The sequence below is a fragment of the Alosa sapidissima genome, chromosome 1 (assembly GCF_018492685.1).
Source record: "Alosa sapidissima isolate fAloSap1 chromosome 1, fAloSap1.pri, whole genome shotgun sequence".
Taxonomy (NCBI): domain Eukaryota; kingdom Metazoa; phylum Chordata; class Actinopteri; order Clupeiformes; family Clupeidae; genus Alosa; species Alosa sapidissima.
The window spans coordinates 47,776,642-47,781,541 of NC_055957.1; the positions used below are offsets into that span (position 1 = coordinate 47,776,642).

A 4,900-nucleotide genomic window follows, 5' to 3' on the forward strand; every position below is an offset into this window, starting at 1 on the left:
CAATTACAAAGATAGGATGGGACGAGCAGCCTGAAAATGCAAACCAGAATTATCACTCACTCACTCACTCACCACTGCAATGATACACCTCCAGGAAACCTTCCAAGGTCTCTCGTGGGTTATCAGAACGGCACATTTCAGACCACAAAACACATCGGCTGGATCATTACTCCGTGTCAACGCTTTGTAAGCTCCATCACACATAAAGCCAAGCTGAGCGTCGGACGCTGGATGTCTTTTACGACACTGTAAATACATTACTGTTCTGCACTGCGCGCCGACGCCCTGGCAGGCTATTATCATCTGCCAGTGTTCTCTGCACACACACACTCTCATGGAAGGGGTGGGCTGGGGTGGAGGAAGGGGGTGGTGGTGTGTGTGTGTGTGTGGGGGGGGTCCAAGTGTTTTCTGATTGGTGTAATTAAGAACCCCTCTGGATGGACTTGAGATCGGCCTCCCCAGCTAATAGCCAACAAACATATAAGCGCGGTAAACTAATGGTGTGAGTAATTAAGCAGAGTCGTGTTTAGACGCATGAGGGAGCAGGATCCAGCCGCCTGCGTCAAACACTCCAGTGTGCCTGTGTGTGTGTGTGTGTGTGTGTGTGTGTGTGCGGGTCTCAGTCCCATCTGATCCGCCTGGCTGGCCAGAACCAGTCCAGAACCAGTCCAGATCCGCTGTGGTTCTGTTCAGCCGGGCACACAGAGCAGAGATCATTGTGTCTTGTTTCAGGAAATGAGCAAAAAAACACACAGTACACAGCCCTTGATCATTCTCCATCTCAATTAAACGATGAGCCCTGAAAACTGGCCTCTTGCCATATTTCTTATCATAACAGAGTGATTGAATTCTGCTGGGCACTGTTTTAGCATAGGACTGCACTGCTCAGTTTCCAGTCTCGACAGCACCGAAATCTCCTCCATCCTCTCAGCTCCACCTGGTCCGCCCCGCGAAAGTTAATCTACATACATTACAGTGGCCTTTGAGCGACTTCAAGTGCAGCTGACAGCCTCAGAATTACACATCAGGAAGAGTCAGTGGAGATGGATTTATCGCGAGTTCAAGTGTCCGTGTTACATTGGAAAGGTCACAGATCCTGCAGGTTCCTCCCAGGAGTTCCGGCGTGGCCGCGGCGAATCTGAATACAGATGAGAGGCCCTGATAGATTGATGCATAACAACTCCCAGCATGCATGTGGCCCCGACAATTTGCCATGTCGATTCCTCTCCAGCTTCAGTTGCATCTTAATTTGAATGTAAGCAAGTGGTGTTAAGCTGCAGTAATGCTTTGAGTTAAAGCAGCCGGCGTGGCGTCACCTCCGCTTTGCCTTTTGATGGGACCCCGTGACTTTGGACAGGAGGCTGATGAAAAACCAGATGCAGGCGGACTAACCATGGTAATTATTTTAAACAGGGGGAGGGATGGTGGGGAAAAGTTCAGCTATTGCTTTCAAAAGTAGTCAGAGGGGGCGAAATCACAGGGGTGTACCTTAAAATGTTTAGGAAAAAAAATATTTAATTTATCACTTTTAATTATCCTCTCAAGCTGTCATTTTACTTTTGTTTAGAAAATCTTTAAAACTAAAAGATATCAAATTTCAATCTTAAGTAAGTAAAAATGTACAACATGTCCAATCCACACAATATTTACAAGACAGCACAAAAACCTGCTTTATGCATTTTGAAAAATATGGCAGATTTGCTTAATACATTTTTCTCCGTGTATGTTGACCATTTCCAGATCATTTACCAAGTCTCCTGTTTCTGCCATGTCTGTGTGTTTTGCCCATGGGTTAATCAGGGCAAAAGGGAAAGAAATATTCTGTCCTCTCACAATTATCAGCTTTGCAAATATTAAAGTGTCTTGCTGCATCACTGGGGTTACTTTGATTGGTATGTTAACCTTTGACTACACTATAAAGCAGTCTACTCTGTGCACCCATATTGGAAGGGCTGGAATTTAATTCTGAAATGATTTGGGATAATAAGGAAGATGGATAATGTATGCATGAAGGATATTACGTTTGGGCTAAATGCAGTTGGGGGGCCAGAGCTATTGGAGTTGAATAATCACACTGAGTTATAATCTGGGTGATAGAAATACCGCACTGTCACAGCCAAGAGAGCAACTCTTAAATCAAGTGTGAGGAGAGAGTGGAAAAAGGCAAGGAGATGAGAGAGAGAGAGAGAGAGAGAGAGAGAGAGAGAGAGAGAGATAGAGAGAGGTGGGCCAAAGACACGTCTCTTTTTCACCAAACACTAGGCACTGCTGCTGCTGTCCTTTTGTCTCCACACGCTCCGTCTCCTCCTCCCTGATGAAAGCCCTGCCATCTATTTTTAATTTCTTCATCAGACACCTGCACCTTCACACGACGCCGGGATGACCAAGCTGACCGAGCAGGCCTCTGATGACATTGTTTACCTCGATCTGGCTGAGATGCAATAAATGTCACTCCCTTTTTGATGCTGAATTAACAGCAAACGTCTCTTCATACTTCATATGTGTAAGATAATGATAAAATATCAAGAGCACCATTCATTCTGAATGTTTAGTTATTTATTTTATTTATTAAATCACTGGACCAGTTTTAAGTTAAACATTTCAGCGCTGAGATTATTTTAATTTCGTCAAACAGCTACACCCAACAGAGAAGAGAGTGAGGTGTCCTGCAAGGAGACGAAGATGAAAAAGAATAAACATCTACAGAGGGGAATAAAAATATTAAAACAGCCGCACCAATTAATCATTCTGCCCCCTCCAAACGTAGGACTAAAATACTCAGGACAGTTTTTAATTAAGCCTAAACACTAAACTCATATATGCTTCATCTACGCATGGTAACTTGAATTTGCATATACTAATTTCACCATATTAGATTTTTAAAGCGCATATCATGTGATCTACTTTTTTATGCTCCTCATAGTCATTATTTTAACCCTGATTGCTCTGATTAATTAGGTGCATTTGGGATAGAAACACTTGGTCTGTGATCACCCCTGTCAGTGTGTCTGCTGTGTTTGAAAATCTGTTTTTAAACCACACGTTTAAAAGGACTGTTGTGCTTTAATGTTTTGGCAATGAAATTGTTTAACACTGGTTATTCTAATGAACCCACGTTTCATTGAGGATATAAATTACAGATAACTATGATATTCAGTGTTTTGTTTGTCTGTTTGTTTGTTTGTTTTTCTGAGGAGGGCATCACTCCTAACTGCTAACACACTGCTGTGGGAGGGAGCTCCTGGTGAGCTGTGGAGTGAAGTGATTATAACTAGACTGCTCCTTATTCCCCATTCCGCTCGCCTAATGCACAGCACACATTATGCACCCATGCCTGCCTGCACCCCCCGCGCCCAGGCACCGCCACATTACAATCCTGCTGTCGCATCCCCATCTCCATGCCAGTTGATCTAATTCAAAGAGAGCTCAGACGACCAGAGACACTAGTCTCCATCTAAAACTATTCTTCCTGAAATTCTTTCACTTTTCCTCCTCCTCTTATACCCCCTCTCTTTCTCTCTCTCTCTCTCTCTCTCTCTTGCACACTTTCTGTTTCTCTCTTTTCCTCCTTTTGTTCTCCTTGTGCCTATTTATCACAGTGTGAAGGTTGAAAGAGATATTATTAATCCTGGGGAATGAAGGCAGGGTTAGCGGCATGGATCGCATTGTGAGAGGGGTAATGATAGGAAGACGTGCTTGGCCAGTGGCCTGTGCTGGCTTGATGAATGGGGAGCGGGGGCAGAGTGAGTGGCGCCGGGTGGCGGGCCGCTGGGCCGTGCGACAACCACCCCACCACCACGCCACCTTGCCCCAGTCCCCCCACCCCACTGAAGCCACGAGCGCCTCCACCCCATCCACCTGGCACCCTGCCTCGCGCCAGCACAGCCACAAGGGTAAAAAGGAGAGGTGCGAAAGACCCACGACCAGCGCACACACACACACACAGAAAACACATTTTATATATGTACACACACACACACATACATGCACAAACTCACAAAATGCATCTCACACACAAACAAAACATACATGTATGTTATAGACACACATACAAAACACATCCTACATAGACACATTCATGTATGTTATACACACATACACAAAACACATCTTACAAAGAGACATACACACAAAACACATCTTACATAAACACAAACACACATCTTACACACAAACACACACACACCTAAGCACACATACTCATACAATCACACACACACACACATATGACCTCTCTCTTATCCACTCTTGTTCCTCCCCAGGCACACTGACTCTATTTCTTTTCTCCTCTTTGTCTTTCCCTCTACGATATGACTTTTCTGCTAGTTCCCCTTCCTCATCCCTGCATCATTCATCCTTCTTTCTTCTTTTTCTACTTACTCTCTCCTTCCCGCTTCATGATCTCTGCTCTCTTACAGTGATATGGCCAAAGGATTATGGCTTCAATCTAAATGGCGAGCGATGAGAATATTTGAAACGTGTGCATTTATTTACAGCCTTTTGTGCAATTTAAGTTGTTGAGTTATTTTATATGATGCAGAAATGCGCACAATTGTACAGTGGAAGGACAAAATTGCAATACCTGTTTCCAGATGCTACCAAAATAAATGTGGTGTGTGTATGTGTGTGTGTATGTGTGTGCATATGTGTGTGTGTGTGTGTGTGTGAGAGAGAGTGTGTGTCTGTGTGTGCTTACAGCTAGCCATGAAAGAAAATCTAGCAGAAGAGAGATGATGGTGATGTATTTATTTTTACAGCTCCCCATCCCAGGCTGTGTTGGTGAGGAGCCACTTGATAAATGTCCAGGGTGGGGAGCGTGAGGGGAACATGATGGTTTCACATACCGGCCTCTAAAACGCGCTGTCACGAGCTGACGCGTGGCCAGGCCGCAGACCATGAC

General features: G+C 44.6%; 1 long non-coding RNA gene across 1 annotated transcript; it reads left to right on the forward strand.

Annotated features, from left to right (window-relative positions):
* The first annotated feature begins 1,252 nt into the window (after positions 1 to 1,252).
* On the forward strand, positions 1,253 to 2,481 carry LOC121703879. Its single transcript, XR_006030163.1, has 2 exons — positions 1,253 to 1,396; positions 2,353 to 2,481. It is a non-coding gene; the product is annotated as an uncharacterized LOC121703879 (long non-coding RNA).
* Positions 2,482 to 4,900: the final 2,419 nt, after the last annotated feature.